At 28.5% G+C, this 24,175-nt stretch overlaps 1 long non-coding RNA gene across 1 annotated transcript; it reads left to right on the top strand.

Moving 5' to 3' along the window:
- Positions 1–22,234: 22,234 nt before the first annotated feature.
- Positions 22,235–23,768, top strand: LOC148236749 (uncharacterized). The gene is made up of 2 exons (XR_015809026.1): positions 22,235–23,166; positions 23,238–23,768. It is a non-coding gene; the product is annotated as an uncharacterized LOC148236749 (long non-coding RNA).
- Positions 23,769–24,175: the final 407 nt, after the last annotated feature.

Here is a 24,175-nt window from a genome sequence, read left to right as displayed (position 1 = left end):
TGTAAAAAAATATTGTATTATTCATTTTAAATTATTTTTATCGATAAAATAACATGAAAATTATCCCGGGACTGGTCCCGGGATCCCGGGATCGACTAATTGCAATACCGAAATCCCGGGATCAAAATTTTGGCCCGGGATTGGAATCCCTAGTACTGATGTATGTATATTTAATACATATGTATTTATTATTGTTTTTGTTGAATATATCAAACCCTTCATTTAAACATAAATAATAATAATTAATATTATACTAAATCTTACAACAGAAAGAATTGCAATTTTTGTAATTTAATTTATTTAGATGCGTATGTGATAAATACAAAGGTTGCATTGAACATTTAATTTATAATGCGGGCTTCTTTTAAATGCATCATAAGTCTGATTAATGTATTTATGATATAGATAATAATCATTTAAGCTTTAAAATATATCTAATAGACAATAATCTTTTTTTAAACCTGCTTATTACATATCAATATATGAACAATTATTAAACAAATATTTTTACTTGTATTTCGTTTCTGTTCTAAAGTATTTGTCTTAATATTAAACTAACCATTTTGAACTAATTTTTATTAAAATAAAATAGAAAATATCATTAAAAACTGATTATGTAAAAAAATCTCTAAGTTTAATATTCCATTTTTAATTCAAATAAAAAATAATTTGTAAAAAATCTGACATATTTTTTATATTAACTTTACATTTTTACATATACTTGTAGTATTTACAAACTTTCAAAAGCAGCAGAATAGAAATCAAATGCGTTGCTTCAACATTTATTAGACGGTCGAAAAATATAGAGTCGATTCCGACTGCGCGCTTTTTAGCCGTTTTTGATATTTTAAGAAATATACGAATATTTTATAGCTTAAAAATAAGTAGTGGTTAAAATCCTGTAAATTCACAACTGCATACGGACAGGTGTATCGAATAAGGACAAAAAAATTAGAGCACTATAATAATAATAATAATAGAATAAACACAAATGTGATGGTCGATCAGAATAATTATCACTAATTCAGATATTCCAGATACGACAGAAATTGATATTCCAGATACGACAGAAAACAGGTCATTTGGGTATTAGTCAATGATTATACCACTGGTTTATCAAACTTGTACCAAAAAGATATGTGAGTATAGTATAAATAATATTTGTATTTTTTTATTGTGTCTGGGAGATCAGAATTATGAATGATTATTACATAATTTTTCTATTCTCACGGATCAATAATAAAGTATAGTAAAAAATAATCAAAATAAAACTTAGGGGTGCATATTGACATTTATTGAATGTGAGGTTTAATACTAGTTTATAATAAATAAAATTAATACTAATAATTTACAAACTGATTTCAGTATGATGTCTCACTAACTTGATGTGTTGATTTGGTCTAACGGAATATTTACAGTAAACAAATAATTTTCTATAATATAAAGAAATTGAAAAGTAGGAAAAATCTTTAAACTATACTTTTAAGCAGATTTGCTTAAAATATTATATTCAGAAGTCAGACAAATTTAATTTTCAATCTATTTACGTATAATCTTTATAAGTATTCTTAAGTTTTGCCTATTATGTTGTATCGTCATGGTTTCAAAGATAAATAAATAATAAAGCAAATTTCCAAAAAAAATCTACGTCTGTAAAAATTAAATGTATGTATAATATGGTTTCGTTAAATGTAATTATATATATTTTTTTAAAATAATGTTTATACATTTTATAACGTTTAAAACATACTTTTGTGACTATAAAAGTTATTACTTCTCGTTGAAGTGTGGCGTGCCAGAATTCGGATGGTTAAGTCTCCGTTGCGGATGTTTACGGCGATTTAACAAACGAGTCATACTTCACAATTATCCTCGGGGTGAAGAAGGAGACGAAGACGAAGAATACACAGAAAAAAACCGACGATGTTGAATAAGAAGACGAAGAGAAAAAAAACACAATCGGAAAGCCTAAATTACCTAGAGACACTCATTGTCTACGTCACGTTAATGACTTGTCGTGACGGCCGGGCAGCAATCATTTCGTATATTTTTTAATGCCCTACACACACAAAAGTATTTTTATATGTGTGCATAGTATAAATAATCTATGTATTATGTGAGATTAGCTAATTCACAATAATGCAAGCTAATCAAGCTTATATCACGTTGTTAGTATTTGATTTGAGTTGGACTTCTATATTCAGGGCCGCCGAGAGCGAACCCAGGCCCTGGGAAAACAATGAATCCGGGCCTCATGAAAAAATGACATTTTATATATTTTTCTATTTTATATCAATTTTTTTACAATTTATGATTTATTTTGTACATATACTATGCAAAGAAAAATAAAAAAATCAATGTATGTAAATCCTCAAATATAATACATACTGTTTTTCCTACATTTTATCATCGATTTCTGGTTATTTTACCATGAATGATTTTTTTCCATAATTTTAAACAAATTTTTCATTTTTAAAATAAATAATTTTCTGAGGAAAACGAAAACTGTTTTTTTCTTAGTCGTATTCAAATTTTTTTTCTTAGTTGTATTCATCAATGAAGCACTTTTAAAAATGACTTTCGGCTGAGCTATATATCAATTATTAATTTAATCTTTGTGACAAAAAAATTTAATCGTGTTTCAAATATTAATGTTTTTCCTATTATAAAATAAATAAAAACCTATACATGTAAGCAAAACAGTAATTATATGCATTAACGCAATAAAATGCATTTGTAAAAAATATTGAGCATTTCTTAGTAGCAATTTTTATAGAGAAAATTTCACTTTTTCCTTTCAATAATGTGTAATTATAATCTAAAGTCATAACTTACATTTAAATGAATACAAGATGTACGATGTATCATAAACTAGCATAACTAATAATATACATTCAAGTGAAAATGATTTATGAGTATTTATCAACGTAAGCTGTAAAAAAATATACTATATTAAAATTCTAATTAATGGGTAATTTTATATGTAAATCAAGTTATCTTAACTCTATGGAAAAAAATCTTATTTTAACATGCTACCAAGCCAAAGTAATTAACTGTAAAATTAAAATTGAAAATGCATGATTTTATTATATTCACATACCAATCATTATATTACGTTTCACACATCTCCGTACAAATTCAGATTGCCGCAATTATCGGTATAAATACGTAAAATAATTTTGGGAATGCCGTTGAATACAATCGTGTATATCGATAAAAATTCCCAAATGACCATAATAAAGTTATAATTACACACAAACGTATACAAAAGCAAAAGAAACGTTAATGTCATAATTTGAGGTCAAAAAACTCATGTCGGATGATTACGTCGGAAAAAGATGACCGATCGCCGAGCAAAGAGGATCTTTGTAACCTGATTGAAGGTCGAATTGTATAAGACAAACTTATGACCGTTAAAAAAGAAGCGTTAATGTAAATTTATGCTATGAATTCAACCCTTCTTGCACGCGCAATTAAAAAGGGGAAGTGGCGGAACAGGTGAAGAAATTATAATAAGAAACGTTAAAACAGGTATTGTGGGAATAGTATTCCTTATACAATAATAAGTCGTTGGATATTATTGAAATGTACCATATGATGTTTTTTATTCGTTGTTTTTATAAATCGGCCATCACGATTCACAATTCTAAATGGACTAATTGTGACTTCAAGTCGAAAACCGTGAGAATGCTCTCGTTCAAATTAAAAAGCTCTTAGCAGAGAGAGCCAACCGTAATCTGGGGTCAGGATTCCAGATAAACTCCATTAGATGTACAGATTTGGGAGTTGGCGAAACTTGAAATTAAAATTTCGAGATTAAATATATCTTCAGATTAGTATGTACTTTTTCATAATCATAAAATGCATCATAAACAGTATGTTACTTTAGCCGCTGATTCGAAGTATCCAAAGCATAGAATTATGAATCATAATTCACGTCTGTATTATGCTAAAAATAAATGCTATTGAAGGGAAGACGAGATTTTATAGTCATGAGATGAATAGAAAGAAAAATAACTGAGAGAACAAAGTAAAGTGAGAGGCGTGCGCGAGCGGTTATATTGCTTAAAGATGAATTTCAAAAAATCATTGTAGGATGTTGAATTAAAAGTCACATTTTTAACTTTCAGTCTCAAAAGTCTAACTCCTTATGTGTTCGTTAAAGGCATTATGACCATATAATTATAAATCGATAACTATAAAGTGAACAGAACTTGTACAAGGAATTTTTAATTTTCATTCGCTCTTTTTTGCTCGTAAAATATCAGCATTTTAAGTATCGTTCATTTTTGGACCACCTTGTATTATATCCATATATATTGCATTGAACATAATAACGTTTAAAATTAAAAAAAATACAGCGTATTTTCACGACGGTGCTCGAAGAACGCAATAAACCACGAACTCTATACATTACTATTCGGGAACCAATATGTTAAATTACATTCTTTAACCGCAATTTATAAGGAATACGACTCTAAGATAATCGGAGTCACCAATAAGAATACTGGTAATCGATGGTGTAAAACAGGTATGCGTACAAAAGTAGACTAAACCTCATCAAGACGATGATGATATATTGGAAATGCGGGTTTATCTCAGATGAACGTTTGTTTGCAATGTGTTAATTTTCTACACAGCTAAAATTCCGAATGTAGGTGATTGTCAAATATATTTAATTTTTAATTCCAACTGGTAAATATTTTCTCTATTTTTAAGTAAAAATTGTGTATCATAACAATATATAATAAATTACTAATATAATTGTAAAATATTTTTAAAACATGATTTTTTCAATTAAAATCATCTATGATCAGAACTTTTGTTTAGGGATTTGATCTGAATTTTCAGTTTTAATATAAACGCTTGACAATCGAGCGGTTTCACCGAGATGGCACGATTTTAACCTGGACTGAAAATTTACTATATGACAACACTGAGCAACAAAGAAAATACAACTATGAGTAGACATTTTTAATAATTTTTAATGCCTAATAAAAATATTTCGCATAAAATATGATTTAAGAAAACATGACACACCGGTGGCCAATTTTATATTTGTAGCATACCTATTATTATTTATTCAAGAAAATATATTACGATGGTTAAAAAATATATAAAATGCTATTTCTGCCATGAGGCCCGGGACCATTGTTTTTATAGGGCCCGGATTTGCTCTCGTCAGCCCTGTATGACAATATTGGTTTTTACGCAGAATAGACGCATTGTCTATCGTGTATAATTTACGCCTAAAAGGTTAGTTTTTTGGTGCTTACAAGTGGTTAATGTGCTAGCAAATAGGAGATCTATTGAATCTTCAATTATTACTTGCTCTTTTGTCAAAATGAGTAGCTTATTTCGTTTTTATAATATTTGAAATTAAAAAAAATATTAACCTCAGCGTTGGCGATGCAGTTGGTTGGACCCCTCACATTATATTTTTGGATCATATTATTTAAGTGTCGAGCTCAGAAGATTTCAGGTGGATAAACAAGGTTGTAGCAGGTTGTAGATGTGGCGGAGAGTTGATGTTGGTGCCTCTTGAAAAGTGGGTCTCTCTCACTCGCTCTTAAGTTATCAAGAGTCAACCCTCTTATATTTTCTGTAACATAAGCAAAGATCAATGATAAACGGCATATTTAGAATAATTTGTTCGTATTGTCAGACTTCATCTCATTTATTGAAGTATAAGTATGTTTCTCGGGTGTCTCTCTATACATGAAGTCATTGTAGTCCCTTCACTGTAGCACAATAAAAAATCTGAAAAATAGAAACGATTTGTTAAACAAAATAGTGCTTCTTGTTTTAACTATTGCACAATATATTGTGTAAGTACAATATTTCATGTCTAGCTTTAATATAACGCATTAAGAATAAAATAATAAACATACTGGAGAATAATATTTATTATAAGCGCTTTATAAAGAATACATATTTTTTTGAAGCGATTATCAATTGATTTTTTGTTTTATGCCCAAAAAAACAGCGTTTTAGCGGCCTGGCAGAAATTGATACTGGAGAATGGATCAGCGATGTATTTACTATCTGGCGAAATAAACATTAAAGGGTACAACAACAAAGTATTTTTAAGAATAGCCAACCAAAAGCAAATACCATTCTCCAAGGTAGTGAAACCCATAACTCCATTGTTGCCGAATGTATGCAACACCAGACGCAAACAACCAGAATAATAAGCTAGTCTGATAAAAACGGAGATTCCAAAAACATAGGATTGTCCAAGAAGTCTAGATGAGAAGGATTATTTATAAACTCTTATTTTTCTAACGGTACGTATATACCCCAAAATGCTGAAAAACTTAATGATCAAAATTCTTCGTCGAAATCAATTAAGTCACCGCAAAACTTTTCAGAAAGGAAAGTATAATAATATATTTATTATAAAAAAACAAAGATTTTTGTTTCATCATTCAGATTGGTTATGAAATCTTTGGTGAATAGGGATGTTGTTCGTCTTCTCTTTCCTGATATTATATTAGCCAGATTGCTTTCATAAAAGATCGTTGCACTTTAAACTTTCACTAGTATTTTCACTTAGCCTACTACTTCACTTCCGAATTGAAATACTCGATAGTTCGACCTCGAACTCACGCCCAGTGGAACTTACACTGAATTAACACAGACAACATTTTTAAAATCCACAAAAAATCAGCCCCTTCCACTTTAATCGTCAGATCTTGTCTTGCCAAGCAATCACATAAAAGCGTCAAGAGATAACAAAATATTACGACGCAGCATCTATTTATTACGCAAATTATATTACCGTATTTTAACTGTTATATTGTAATGTAAATTTGTGTGTCGGTACAACATAGCTTATTTAAAATCAGATAATGCTACTCGACCTGAAGAATAATCAGTACAGTATTTAAAAACAAACTTATGTTTTGCTTGTATTCTATAAATACAATACATACTTTTTGATACTACTTCTTCAACTAAATACTGTTTCTTTTATCGCCAGTATATGTTTCAAACAGTTAATTGCAACATTTATACAAACTTTCATCTATCAAATGTAATTGTTAAACCGTAAATTAATTATGTATTATTTGATTCGCAACTAGCTTCAAGCACTGTTTTGATATTTAGATCTGAGATTACTCCTAAATGCATAACATGTTAATGTGCTTTTAATTTAATTCCAATGATATACAGTCCGCCTATAGGCTATCATTACTGACTATTGATATGTTTTATTATACAACAACATTGCAATTATACAATAATTGAGAAGCTCAGGTACGTGCATGGCTGGCATTCACCTTCTTGGGCACCGTTTAGCAAAACGCCCACGTGCCGGGCGTTTTGTTATCGGAACAATTCCGTTTATCACAGACGATGCACGTACTGAACATACTTTTTTTTATTTTTGGCCACTCTTGACAATTGACACATGAGTTGAGACACACAATGCATATGCATATCGAAATTACAAGTTGTACGGCAGACGATCACGTACGCCGCTCAATAAATTCTATCGATTCGAACTTCCAAATTTCCATCGAAGGCATTATGATCATTAGGCTTATAGGATTTTCACAGAATTACACGTATTACGTAATATTATGTTATGAAGCTTACAGTATGAGTACAAAGTACATGTATAGATATTTATAATTTTATCATTTCACGCAAAGATATCCACAATCAAGTTTAATATGTAATATTAGTTTTATCCATAATATACATATATATGTACAAAATAATACAATTCAATGTCGTAGAATGTTTCTCTCCTTTCCATATATTTTTGAGTAGTATTTGAAACAATATGAAAGACATATTTTTCACGGCACATAAAAGGTAAAAATGTCTTAAAAGCGTAGTCATTGACTAACATTCCGCGACATTCGTTTGAACATTGTATAAAATTTGTCAAGAGTTTGGCCTATATGACAACGGATTTACTGATGTACAATATTTTAGTCTGTAATTAATTTGTTAACGGATTTTCTGTATATTATGAACAATTATTTTTTATGTTTTGTTAAGACAAATTCATTCATATCATAAACGAAATATTTAATATGTATAAAATAGTAGCTATATTTTCATTATATTGTGATTGGCGATTATTACACAAAATTTATACTTCTTGCTCTTTAAAAAAATCATAATTATATTTTAAAGCTCAAAGACGCAACATTAAATGAATTTAAATCGTATTAAGCATTATTGTAGTTCGTAACGTCTCAGACTAGTAACTCTGAGGTTGCGGGTTCGAGCCACGGCAGCGGCATTCGATTTTTATTTATAAATTATTATTAAAAAAAATGCCATCAGCTGCAGTAATATCTATTGATTATAAATTGTATAACTAACAATACAGATGTCACCGATTCCCAGACTTTCAGTCTTGTGGTTAATACTTATTTATAGGTACTCATTATGTCTGATTGACTTACTCAGTTGTAACGCATTGGGCTTACGCCCGTCAGGTTACAACGAAAGATTTAATAAAAATAAAGTAATATTTTTTTTACCACCCTATATTTTCGCCTATTGATATGCTACGATTTCGGACGGCACACCGTAAATGATCTATAAACATTGCGCATAGCGACGAATAGTATAATCAGCAATTAGCGTGTCGAAATCGTAATTAGGTTACATGGGGCACGTTTCGCGGCTCTCGCGTCGGCAGGTCGCCGACGCCTGTCGATTCGCTCCGCGTCCGCGTCTTTTACAGGCGAACGAAGAAGAACAATGATGAGTGCGAAATCGTGTCAGAAAAGGTAACGCAGCTCGTGAATGGACCGAGTGACCAATTCGGATCAGTGGCATTGTAAGCCCGCTGCGGCTCTGTGAGATTTCATCACGAAGAAGGCCGGGGCGAGCGTGACCCGAACCGGAACCGACACTAAATCACACAAAATCGGATGAAGATCGGACGCGATGAATGCAGCCCTTTCGATGAAGGATGAGCTTTTAAAGTATACTGATTCAAATGGACGATAGTCTTCCTATGGAAACAAGTAATGTTTATATTTTTCGAAAAAAGCGCTTGGTTTTACTTCCGTTACTTTTTTTCCTGTCTTGATTCAAGATACAATTTTTAATGCTGACCCGGAAATGCTTAGTACCCACTGATGAATTAAGGACCATACGTTATTATTTGTTCTCAGCCAGTTGGCCTTTCCGTTGCCATAAATGTTACTTGTTTGTTTCCAATCCTTGCCTTGGAACAGATTAGGGCTGCTGCCCATTACCTGAGACTAAATGCCGTAGTTACTTTCTCTTTGATGTATTGCCTTTCAGGGCTACGAGATCTATCATCACAAGATTTTTGAGCGACATTCTATTAGAAAGGTAATGTTTTCATATTAACTAATTATTTATACTTGGAAAGAATACTTTTTTTTCAGGGCGGCAGGCACTTCCTCGTTACTGACCTGAAACCTACATGGATATGATATATTGTGAAGAAAGTCCTGCCATGAGCTTACTATTTACCACATCGCTTGCAGCTGATTCTAAATAATTATTCCCTTATATAAAACCTAGGATAGGGACAAACTAAAAATTAAACTTAGAAATGAAGTCTCAATCATCAAATTTCGTGAAACTCAAACGTGAATCTTGCAACAAGTAAAAAGAGATTTTTTCAGAATTTAAACATTTATACAGTTCATGTAACTCAGCCAAAATATTATGGGATCATATAGATGCTATGAATGTATATAAAAAGATTTGCAGCATAGTAACACTTGATTTTTTAATGCTTCCGGCTATTGAGAGAGTCGCTCTGATTTATAGCGGGCTAAAGTTATACTTTAGCTGTCAATAACAGTACCTAACAATTATACAGGAGTTGTTTTTAAGAAATTGTGGTGAGATTTATCCATCAGCAATTATATTTTTGCAATAAAGACAAAAATTGTAAATATTAAATTGCCACTAATTTTAGTATTTATTAGCAAAGCCTTAAAAAATATAATATTAATGTTAATTTAATTTCAAAGTATTTTTTACATTGATGTTTAATAAATTAGTCTCGGTGGAGATTATTTCTTAAGGGAAAAAAACCATTGTTAAATTATTTTGTGTAGTAAGAATGAGACGAATAAAATAATTCATTTATCCATAATGAACAATGTATAGTTTAAAAAAAAGATCGAATCACTTAATCAATTTAAATAAGACTATCGAATGACTATCAAGTTATAAAATCATAACATAAATTTAATAATTAGTTACGAATTTCCATAGCAATTCGAGACAATGCTAGTAATAAGCAAAATGTAGCACTAAAAACATTGCCGACTTCACTGTTGTGCGTTGTGTGGCACATACATAACTGTTGATACGTAATTCTATTTTGGCGTTAATATTAAATTAATATAAAAATTGAGAAATATTACTTAATGATAAAAACATAAATTTAACGCTTGCAAATTCGTGCTACCGAAACGAAAAAAACTTTTATTAAAGTACTTAAACTTAACATTCCAGGTTTCTTAAATACGCCATGTTAGCATTTATATAAAATAATTCAAACGTTTAGAGACACAAGAAATATGCATATATATACAGGGGCATGTAACCTTAAAAATAGATAGGACCCAACCATAAAATATCATAAAAAACTTATTTTAATAAAAAATATAACCACATATTTTTTTAATTCTTCCGCTGTAATCAGATAAGCATTAGCTCAATGGGTTACAGTGGGGAAAATCCATAGCAAATGGGTAAGTCAATCAGACACAATGAATACCTATAAGTATTAACCACCAGTCTCAAATTCTGGCAGTATGTGTATTATAATTTATATTAAATAAGACTCACTTTGCAGCTGAGGCCGGTTCTTAATAATAGCGCATTATAATAAATAAAAAATAAGTCTGCTGTCGTGGCTCGAACCCAAGGCCTCTCGGTTACTAGTCTAGATCTTACAGACTAGGATAAATATATTTTGTGAATAATACATAATAGAAGCCATGCCGTTCTCTAAAACTCATTTTACGGAAAAAAAATTTATTTCAAAATACCTGGATACTGCCTTCTACCACGAGAAACAAAGACAACAATAATAATTAAAAATAATATTTAAAATTAGTAAAAAGAAAAAAATCAAAAATCATACCTTTCCAGGAGAGCAAAAGTCGGCCAATGGGATAGAATTCCCACACCTGCCCCACCACCTTTCAAATGACGTCCTTGGCACTGATGAACACGTTTAAAAAATATTTTTAATATGCGTTCAATCGATCGTCTTTATGAATTATAGCAAGAAAAAAACTAAAATAGAGTTGGCACGATGATTTTCGAGCCTCCGCTAATGTATTCTTTTGTTGTCGGCCAATGAAAAATAAGCATTCAAATATAAAACAAGATGGCCGACATCAAGGTGACAACAGTTTTAAATAATTAATATTTATTATTTATAAACAAAATTTTGCTACGCGACAATAATTTTCATGTGCGTTGTTCGATTTGACTGAATATAAATATTCGGATTACAAATTAACTAGGTATGTTATAACTATGAAAATAAAATATATACATAATATGTGTAATGATTATAAGAATACATTAATTAAACTAGATAAACAAGCATAAAACAATCTTCGTAATGAAATCTTCAAATTTTGAATTCCCGTCGCCGGGCTCCGAGGGCGAAAAGTGAGTTTTTCCTTTTACAACACATAAAAATTATCGTTGCTTTTGATTTAATGCAGATATTCGTTAGATTTGACGAATTGCAAATAAACCAGGTACGTTTTAAACGTGTAATAATTGATAAGCAAAATATTTAATAATGGGTTATTTTTAATTCCGATGTAGCAAATTATGTATCTACGTCATGGTTTTTTATCAATTTTTCTTCTGTGCAATCCTTTCTCTTTTGGAACAGCCAAATTTAGAATATTTAGTTACATCAAACTTATGTAGTATGTTCTTTATAAAAAGATACTACTTGCTGACAGTGACTTTAACTTTTTGTTTATATATACCAATTCTACATTATCGTCATACAGCTCATCAAATTGTTCTATCATTGCTTCTGAAAAATAATTTAAAACAATAAGACCTTTATCAAGAAGTAAACACTAAACATTAAATTCTAAAATAATCCATAAATTAAATTTAAATGACAACTGAAGAACAGAATTAACGGAAGTTACTGTAGAGGATTAAGCACATAGATTGTTGATAAGTTGTACGTCATAATTTAATTGTTTGCCATATGTAAATGTTATTTGATCTTTCATTGCTTCTGAAAAAAACTGTAAAATGTAACTTTTTATTTAAGCTAATACAAGATTTTTCATTATTACTACCAAGCTAATCATACCATTGTAATATGTTTAATTAACTTTGGTATGTATACCTTTTATTGCCAAATCACTGCTATTTGTATTTTATTATTTGATCCTAGAAAGTCGATAGTAATTTTGTTAGAATAACTGTGATATATTATTCATATAACCAAAGACTTCCTGGCACAATCATAATTTATAGTTTTGATTTTATTGTCTATAATTTTAAGTGCTACATTATTTTAAATCATCTTCAATTAGTACTTTGTAGGAAAAAATACTGTGATTATAACATATTTCATTATTTATTTAATTGCACCGAACTGCGCGCAGCGAACGCTTGACAGATGACACATCTGTCAAGTCACATGTAAGCAAATTTAAGAGTTAAGGGAAATCTCGGTTTTAGGCGCGCTAGAGAACGAACTACGCAATTGATTTTATCGATTAAAATATGCAGAATAATCATCAAATTCTAAAAAAAAAATTTTCAACTTAAGAAAAATATGTTTAGTTTATACGGGATTTTAAATATAATATAAATAATGTAGATTTGTATTAGCTTCTCTATACAGAAAAAAGGTGTACATACATTTTGGTGAATGTTGGCAATTTAAAGTAATAGTTTTTAGAAATTTTTTAAAATTTCACTTGAAAAAACATTTCCAACAAAAAGGAGCAAAGTTTCAAAATAAGTACTATTCGCGCTATCACAATGACGGTGCGTAAAATACTGTCATTAGCAACCAATTACTAAACACATAGTGTTGCAAAAATCAAAGTTTCAGAATAAAATTTCAATATTTATTTCAAATATTTTTTCAAATAGAGGTTAGTTAAAGTTTCACGAAAATAAAAATATTTCATCAAGTTATCGTTGATTCAGATATTAATAATTAATAAATTTAATTATTTTATAATTAATTTAAATACTAAAAATATGAAAACTTTTGAAATAAATAAATATAAAAAAATAGTTTTGTTTATTTCTTATGGATACATTTGCTTTGAAATACAAGCTTGTTTCTGACACGAGTTATGCTCGTAAATCAAGGTTCCACTATACACATAAATGTTTTGTAAAATAAAATTAAAAAATGATTGTGCATCACATCTTAAAGAGATGTTTAACCATTTCAGATCAAGTCCCAGCTCCCCATAGCTATCGCCTAAACATGCTTTCAAGCCCACTGAGAAGCTGGATGACTCGTATAAGAGTGTAAGCTTTCTCGAGCGCTGAATAAGTTAAAGTATTAATTAATAATATAATATCAGAAACTAGGAAGTTTCTAAGGCCGCTGGAGTTGGAGATCACTGATCTGTTTCAATATCACTTCGATATTTGAATTCCTAATAAAGCGATTTATAAGATCTTAACGCGCGTTAGATGTTTTTTTTTTCTAAAATCACCGCTTTATTATAGCATACCTCTCGCGACACGGTAGACGGAGCTTTTTCCGAAGAAGCACCGAGGCTCGACAAACAATCCCCATTACGAAATAGTGTAGTTTCGGGGTCGTTAACCGGTGGCACCGGTGCCTGGGAAGAGCGTCGCTTAGTATGCCGCGGAGTTGAGCGTCGTTAAAGCAGCCAGTGCTCTGGCAGCAGCGCGAGATTAAGCGATAAATGCCAAATCATGTACCGCTCTGCATCATCTTCTTTCTCCTCTGTGAGGCTGTGTCTGTGCAATACTAGTAGTGCACGATCATTAGCGTGCACAGCCACCCGCACGCACGCGCACTGCGACCGTGACCTGTGTGCAAATCAAAACAAAAGATTCCCCCCTAGAGATTTTATGATTAGGTAAATAAGACGTGGATTCTGCGAGTGAATATGGTATATATCTTCAAGGGCTTCTGAATCTTGTCAAGTAAATATTATAAAAAATATTTAGAGCAAGCATCTTAAATTACAATTTGTTTTAATAAGTAAAGGGTATTTGAAACATCGTATTATTAATTCATGCTCTTTTGTACAATACATAGAAAAATATTTCCTACATAATAATTAAATACATTGCATTAATTTGCAATATTACACAATGCATAACATTAAAATAATTTAAAAAAAATTGTAAATAATTAATATGTATCTATACGTAAGTAAATAATAAATTTTCTTTAAAATTTATAAATAAATAAAGAGCAAACGTTTCAAGACATCGTAAAAAAATGATTTATAAAGATATATTATTTTATTAATTTATTTAAATAATATAGCTAATTTTAACACTAAACATATATAAACATACATATTATTTAAAACAAAAATAATATTTAAAACACAAAAAGTTGAGGGTCCGGCATCCGCACACTCACTAACTGTGGTACCTCACGACAGTGAGGTACCGACAGCTAGTAATTTTATAATTACTGTAAATGCGTTTTTTTAGTTGCTGATTTATGAACAAAAATAAAAAATATGAATGTATTATTTATAGCAACTATGTTTCAGAAACACAAATAAGCTTAGAAATATTTTTTTTAATAGTAGTTGCGTATTTTTTTCGTATAAATTGAGGAGACAAGAACTTACTTTTCAATTACCTACCTTTTTTGTGGTCCCCCGAGATGCTGACAAAAATTAAAATAAGTTGGACAGCGCAGCTCTATCTGATATCCATGAAAAATCAAAAATATTGTATGTTTTTTTATTTTTACATATTTTATTTAGTATAATCTTTCGTTGTAACAGCAATATCGCTCCAAAAACAGGTTTAATTTTTTTGCATTATTATTTATTCCACTGCACTATGATTTTGATCGCGTTAACTCAAAATCTACTTACTAGTAATGGTTCAAATTATCAAGAACAAAAAATGGAATAGTATATCATCAAACTAACGCAATTGTTTTTCAGTTAATTATTAATACTGGTTTTATGAACCATAAAAGTATATATATTTGTAATGTGACTTAGCATGTCATGTGTCGTTATTGCCATAATTGTTTAATTAACTGAATTTTTGAGGAAATTGAGAAGCGAATTGCGCAATTGGATTCATACGCCATATTATTTAACATCTTAAAACGGCTGCCATATACATAGCGTAGTATATTCATGGCAAGATGTCATAAATATTTCATTTATAGTAATAATATTTTTTTCTAATAATCACGCTATGTATTGTGTGTAGTAGAAACGATGATATATTATGAAGTTTGTTCACACGGTTAAATTATATAATAATGACTTATTATTTTCATTATTTATAATTTAAAAAAATATTATACATACATACATACCGAATAATTTATAGTCATGTTCTATCAGATACAGTAGTGTCATTGCGAATCGTCGTTATAGCATGTACAGTTACGCGAATCTGATGTACCTGATGATTTACTAAATTGCGTGCTGTCAATAAAGACGATTAAGGAATACACATTTATAATTGGAAAATAATAGTATTTAAATTCGTTGATTAAAAAATAAATAAATAGAAAGCCACTATAGCAATTGGCATAATAATTATTGCATCTATGTAAAATAATGGTTATGTTGTGAATGGCGTAAAACGATTTTCATCAATTGGCTGTTCCCATAAAGAATTTGTTCGAACGTAACAGTATTTGGATCGATTTATCAATACTGTGGCGGAAAACGGACGTTGCTATACATTTATCATGTTTCTTTATATGAGCTTCGTTCGTATGGCGAGTTGTTTGACAGTAATTCGGCAAAAGTAGTTCATGATTTCGGTCATCATCATTATCGTTATATTTTCTCTCGGTCTAAGAAGACAAACGCTCGTTTTCTCTAATGTGTATTATGATATTTTTCTTTATGATTAAAAAAATGTATAATGTGTGCGTTAGTTTCATATATTTTTATGTTAATTAACTTAGCGGGGAAATGATATACACTGTGCGTAGAAAACATTGAACTTGTATTGAATGTCGTAATGAAATACGATCGTACAAGGTGCAACGTGTCTTACTATTGCGAACGCGAAAATCATGCAATGGAAAATTATGTATTTGCATATTAATAAACGATAAATATTGCCATTCAAATTAATGGTTATTATCACTGTAAGATTACATAATTATTTATTATAAAACAAATTTTAAACTGTTTTTAACAATTATTTTCCACGATAAAAATATAAAGTAAAAATAAAAGGACGAGGTATTTACAATCTTGTGATTCCTATTGCAAATAAGAAAATTGATATTAAAATCCAGAATTAAAAAATATGGAACAAATTAAAATAAATATTATCGAACTGATATTAAAGTATTTTTTTAATAATAATATCTCATATTTACATATCATCTATTTTATATTTCAATCATTTTTAAAATTAAAATTAAATATTTGTATTGCTTTTATATTGATTATAATACAAAGCACATACTAAATTAATTTAAAGCTGAGATTATAAGTATTAATTTTGCTTTAGTATATTATAATTTTGCACTACGAAAATATAAATAATAATTTTTTTTAAATAAGATTAATAAATAAGCTTATTTTTAATGATTTTAATTTGTTTAAATCAATATTTTTAATTTGCTACTCTCTAGATATTTTTATTTGCTGTTTCTAATTATTATATTATGATCATATTTTATTATATATTTTTTTAATTTATATTATCAAACAATACATACATCTATAATTAAAATAAATAATAAATGTATATATAAGTAAATACATATTTAAGTATATAAAAATTCAACCAATCGTTTTGGTGCAATTTTTAGTTTGTGTTTTACTTAAGAAAACATATTATTTTTAATTGTATGTTATTGACATTTTTTATTTGTTGTCCCAAATTAATATGTTATATTTAGATTACAATATCCATATTTAAAAAAAAAATATTTATAAATCACTAAAATAAATTACTGATTTATTTATTTATTCATGTTACGGCTGAGTGTACTTAAATGTAATAAACATTATTTGTTTTATTTTCATTAGTGACATCTGGCGGTAATTGCTAATTTTTTAATTAACATATATCCAAAAAGTATAATTTCTCTTTGAATATAAATGGTATATTATTATTTTAAAATTAATTAAATTATTAATATGAAAACATTGATCCTATATATGGACTTTTGAAAAAAATTGATTTTTAATTTCAAACTCCAAAATTTTAAAATTAGTGTGCAATAAATGTTCCTCACTTTTTTAATATATTGTGAACTTGTTAAGGTCCAGATCGTAAATGTTTTAGGCTCAGTAAATTAAAGTGAGCTTCAAAAAAAGTAATTTATTCCGAATTTTTAAGCGCGGTATAATTTTTATATACGAGATTTTTTTTTAAGAAATACCGCAATATCTGTAGCTAAGGCTAATTTTCAATGCTATTTATTGAGAGCGGGCTTTTTTGTTAAGAAACAATTTTATTAAGCTTTACCATGACAATGACATCGAGCTGCTGTATGCTATAGCAAATCAGGATATTCGGCTTTCATTTTAATAAAAAAAAATCACGGAATTGACGACAGTTAAGTTCACGAAAGCGAATATTTTATAGTTCACTGCTGACAAAACTAGTTCAATAATACATGACAAATTGAAATGTTTCCCACAAATATCTGCCGGTTAATAATTAAATGAATACCAATAATGAGACTTTGGAAACTTTTCATTTTCACACGGCTCATATTTTTTGCAACGTATATTTTTAACCCATTTTATTAGATTTCAATTAATAATGTTACGTTTTTTTAACTTCATTAAAAATATTTTCATCTGTAGTTGCTCCATACAGACTATTCATATAAGCTAATTCTTCAGCCACATTAAACATATGATTGGTGCAAAGCATTAATTTTCTATGTAACCAATCTTCTGCAAAAGCCTCTAAAAATATGTACTAAATACTACTATGTTCATCTTTGCAAAATAGCGAATATTTTGTATAATTACCTAATCATTTGCTTTGCTATTTAATTGGCTATTGATGTAACTCACAATGTGCTCAACCATTCAATTTTTCGAGACAATATCTTAGTTTCATTTTTTAAAACTTGTACTTAAATATCATTTTTATCTAATGATCTACTTATCACTTATAATAATATGTACCAAAAAAAAACATTATTAAATTTAAGATTTAACAAAATCGCAGTATTATTGAGAGTTATTTGGAAAAGAACAATTTTTTTAGCGAGAAAAAAAAAGTCTATAATTACGCATTTATTGTAAAAATAAACTTAGGCAAAATTTCAATGTGTAATGCGCGTGTCTTATTATAATCCATCTAATTAGAATTTTTTTGATTAATCATCTAAATTCGATCAATTAGCGTGACCATCGCCCGTGAAAAACACGACGGTAAAATTTTCGGACCGTGGTTAAATAAATCAATATTGTCAAGCATACGCTTGGAAAGCGTTAAAAACACACATTTATTACTCTATTATAATTTTATTTTTAATTAAATTAAATCTTTAAAGCTTATATTTTATGATTGACGTCGGAGGTCCTTAGCCTCAAGTAGCAAGTGCTGGCACTTGTTCTCCCGGAATGTTTACCGAGGGAAGGCGACCGGAAGCTGCTCAGCGGACCGGAACTCGTTGCTCTCCGACTATTGTTCACACAGAACACAAAAATTATCATATCTGATTAGTCCGACGAAGACCGGCGGTTATGGAATAAATTAAAACTCATAAAAAACATCAAATCTAGTGCAAAAGTTGCTAAAATAGTTATTAATATTATATAATTTTGCTGAATTTTATATTGACTATTTTAAGTAAAATTATGTTAAATATGCTAATGCATGTTTTATTACAGATATAATTCAATGATAGTATATAATTTATCGTAAAATCATCTTACTGTAAGTAATCGTTTTTTATCGGAGTAGAATCATGACAATGCTTTTAGAAAAACTACATTTCCTGTATGAATGCATTATAAATATGAATAAAATAATTGCCACGAAATAAGTATGACAAAATCCATAAATTAAGTTTCGCAATTTGATACAACATTTAAAATATATTCTAGCTTTAATAATAAAAATATACTTTAATGTTGTTTTAGTGTAAGACCGTCCTCCGAGTATACCATGTGTATTTTAAGCAAATACTCCTATTTTTTTTTTAGTTACACGACAATGTTTGAGGATGCCGAAACGAAATGTGTCATAAAATTGTAAAACAATACTATCGAATTGTTAAATAGGGATTTCCTGTCTCTTTCGATACATTGCTCTCACAAGCTCTCACTATAGAAGAATATAGAATTTTGCATCTTGAAAATTGTGTGAGAAATATATTACATATGGAGAAATCAAGTATTATATTGAAATTTAAATAACCGGATACCCTTCAAAAATAACAGAGTATTCGGTTCTTTTTAAAAAGCGCGGTAACCCCGTCCCGGTTTAACCCGGGTCTTTTTTTTCCGTTTCAGAAGACATTCGAATATGAAGGTCAATCAAAATTTATTTTGTGCATCAGCTTAAACTATTGAAATTGCCAAAATACAAAATAAGAAGCAAACATACCTTAGCATTTTCTTAAAATAAAATTGCAGATTTTTTAAATTAAAAAAAATGAACATGGCAACTTTGCCCAAAATACTAATATTTAGCTTATTTTATATTTTAGATATGCAAATTTCATGAAGCCAAAGTTCGCCACTCTATAGTTTTTGTTGCTTCAATAAAAATATTTTTTAATTCACAGTTAAAATTCACTCAGATTTGGTTTTCAATGATTAAAGATTTTCGCTTCGTTTTCAAATTAAAATACACGAGCTTTATCTCGGACTCGTATCCAGTGCAGCTTACGGCAAATCGATAAGCTGTTTTCACGTTACCAATTGAATTTTTAAAACTCTTGGAGAAAACTTAAAATAATATAAATATCAAAAAAATAAATTATTTCACTTTAAAATGCTTCATTATTTTAAATGTGTTTTTATTAATTTATTTGAGGAACTACATTAGAACTGAAATTGCAAGTAGATTGTAAATGGTGGCTTTTATTACAAATCATTAATTTAAATTTAAAGGTCTTTTAAATACATTTTTTAGCATTATATTAAATATTATAAATTAAAAAAATATTAGCATGTTTTTTATTAATCTCTTTTAACACGATTAACATTAAATGCGATATTAAATACAACATTTAGCGGTACTAGCTGTCGGTACCTCACTATCGTGAGGTACCGATAGCTAGCGAGTGTGCGAATACCGGACCCTCAACTTTTTGGGTTTTAAATATAATTTTTGCTTCGTTCTGATTTTTTTAAATATTTTTTAAAATTTAATGGTTCAAATTGGACATTACTATTTAGAATTTTCAATGATAGACAAAATAGTTCAATCTATAAAAAACTACTTGAAATTTTCAATTCATTTGAAAATAGGTTTACAACTTGACTAAATATTTCTAGAAGAAAACATTTTATATTATTTATTAGATTTACAACGTTAGATTTTATCATTATATTGAAACTTAGATATTTAATGATAAATCTAAATATTGTATATCATTTATGAATAGGTTTAAAACTTTTATTATATAAAAATAAATTTTAAATTGTACTATGAAATTTCAATACAGCGAAACTCACGGAACCAATGAATAAATTTTGGTGTACTGAAAATTCGTTATATTGAATGTAAGGAAGATGATATATTTTTATTTTATTTTTAATTACTATATTACTACAGCATCAAAATAACCTCTTATAAGGTTGACAGATCGTTTTTTTCCTTGTTTAAGGAAAATGTATGAAACACAATAAAATTTGTGAAAAAAATGTTTTATAAAAAAGTTTGAGGGTCAACGAAACACCTGTAATGTCGCTTTTGAACACATCTGGCACACCCCAAGTCAATGATGAACTGAATTCTTAGAAATATTTTGTCAAGTTATAACGTCATTCTTAAATTCGGAGCAAAATATTTTGTTATACTGAGATTAGTCTTCATTACAATGAAAACATTTTGTATGAAAGCTTTTCGGGGACAAATTAAAGATTCGTTTAACTGGGAATTTCGTTATTTCGGTATTCGGTACAAAAAAATATCATTGTATTATTTTTTAAAATAGGTTTGTAACTTTACTAAATATTAATAAAACAAAAAATATCAAAATGTTTTCAACATAAAAAATAATATTAAAACGTAACATTTTGTATCATTTAAAAGTAGGTTTACAGTTTAATAAATAATAATAATAAATAGCATCGGTAACACATCCGCTCAAAAATATTACTGATATGAAAAAATATTTTGTTACACGTTACTAACGCAACAACACAATCGATCATATATAGTTAGTGCAATGTGAGTGATTATAAGTCATTGATTGTGTTTTAGCGTATTTTAGGTGTTTGAGTGTCAGTTTTAACGCTGCATAACACAATTTTATCATAAATTTAAATTTTCGTAACAAAAAAGTTTTTTGGTGACACCATAAGTTACTTTATAATAAAAAAAAATATTTCTATGTTTTATGTGTAAATATAAAAGTCAGTTTTTAATTACATTTACTAATTAGAAAGAAACAATAAACTAAAAATATCAAGCATCTAATCTGTTACTTTAGACCAAAAGTGCGCTTTAAAATATTAATAATTTTGAAACCTTTGTCTTTTTTGATCAAAAAATATTTTGATTTACATCTTTTTTAAAGTAAATGTTTTTCTGCGCAACATTATATATTTTAATAATTAATGAGTGTAAAAAGTTTTCACTATATTTAAAATTAATAATAAACTAAAGATATTTAAAATCTATAATAAATTATTAATATTTAAAATCCATAATAAAATAAAAAAGATTTTTAATGTTTAAAAAAATATTTTGAATAAATCTTGAAATTTTATTCTGAAACTTTTAATTTAAAAAATATTTAAATTAGTGTTATACATTTTTGTGTAGTTTACTTTTAAAGGCGTCAGTAAGAGGGATTTTTGCAATACTGTGCGCTTAGTAGTTGGTTGGTAATAAATAGTACTTATTTTTAAACTTTGCCCCTTTTTGTTGAAAATATTTTTTAAAACAAAGTCTTAAAAATTCTCTAAAAACTAAAACTTTAAATTGCCAACGTTCGCCAAAATTTTGGTACATATTTTTTCTGTATAGAGAAGCTAATACATATCCACATTATTTTTATTATATTTTAAATCTATAAACTAAAAAAATATTTTAAAAAACATTTTTTTTAGTATTTGATGATTTTTATACATATTTTAATAAATGTTTTACAATTTAAATCGTTAAAATCAATTTCGCTCGTTAAAATCAATTTAGTTCGTTCTCAAGCGCGGGACTTCCCAAATTTGCTTTGACAGTTCTGTCACATCTGGCAAGCGCTCGCTGTGCCGGCTGCGTAATATGTTATAATCGCGGCACTTTTGTTAAAAAGTGACAATTGAAGATGATTCAAGTGATGGAGCATTTGAAATTATAGACAAAACTATAAATTGTGGGTGTGCCAGTAAGTGTTTAGTTATAAATGAATAATATAACACGGTTATTCTAACAAAATTACTATTGACTTTCCAGGATCTAATATTAAAAGACAAACAGCGGTGATTTGGCAATTAAAGGTATACATACCGAAGTTAATTAAACATATTACAATGCTAGTAATAATAAAAAATATATGACATATTGTGACAATTTTGTAGAAGATGAAAAGATGCCAATCTACATGTTTAATCCTCTACAGTACATCCATCAATTGTGTTCTTTGGTTGTCGTTTAAATTTAATTTATGGATTATATTAGTAGTAATAATGTGTTCAATGTTTACTCTTGATAGGAGTCTTATTGTTTTTTAATTATTTTTCAGAAGCAATGATGGAACAATTTGATGACCTAAATGGCTACAACGTAGAATTGGTATATATAAACAAAGAGTTAATCTTCTCATGTTGAAGTCACTGTCAGCAAGTATTATCTTTTTATAAAGAACATACTACATAAGTTTGATGTAACTGAATATCTTAAATTTGGCTATTCAGAAAGAGGAATGATGGCACAGAACAAAAATTGTACATATTTTGCCACATCGGAATTAAAAATAACCCACTCTTAGATATTTTGGCTATCGATTATTCCAGGTATGCAATCACATATTTATAATCATTGTAAAATGTCGTTTATTAGATAACATCCAAGAAAGTACACATTTATAAGCTGTCCGACAGCGCCGATTTGATCGACATTACCTTTCAATCCTCACATACTAAGAATATATTACACGTTCATGTTTAAAACATAACTGGTTAATTTAAAATTCTTAAAATCTAACGTATATATGTATTAAATCGGAAAGCAATGATAATGTTTATGTAAAATAAAAGTAAAACTCACTTTTCGACCTCGGAGCCCGGCGACGGGATTTCAAAATTTGAAGATTTCATTACAAAGATTGTTTATCTAATTTAATCAATGTATTCTTCTTATCCTCAACACATTATGTATATATTTAATTTTCATAGTTATAACACACCTAGTTAATTTGCAATCCGATTATTTCTAAAAGTAAAAACTCACTTTTAGGCCTCGGAGCCCGTCGCCGGGAATTCAAAATTTGAAAATTTCATTACGAAGATTATTTTATGATTGTTGATCTAGTTTAATCAATGTATTCTTCTAATCCTCAACACATTATGTATATATTTAATTTTTATTCAGTCAAATGACGAATTAATGAAAATTATTGTCGCGTAGCAAAATTTTATTATTAAATAATAATTATTTAAAAGTGTTGTCACGGTACTATCTATTTGAATTTGAATGCTTATTTTTCATTGGTCGACGCTATTTGAATATTTGAATGCTTATTTTTGATTGGTCGAAACAACAGAACGCATTACCGGCGGCTCGAAAATCAATCGGAACAAATTCAATTTTAATTTTTATTATTATTTATTATTATAATTAAATATATTTCCTT

Source organism: Plectrocnemia conspersa, unplaced genomic scaffold (genome assembly GCF_051122295.1).
Source record: "Plectrocnemia conspersa isolate PC_06_02 unplaced genomic scaffold, ASM5112229v1 ptg000003l, whole genome shotgun sequence".
Classification (NCBI taxonomy): Eukaryota; Metazoa; Arthropoda; class Insecta; order Trichoptera; family Polycentropodidae; genus Plectrocnemia; species Plectrocnemia conspersa.
Note: the sequence above shows the minus strand (reverse complement) of the source record. Positions and strands in the feature narration are given on the sequence as shown.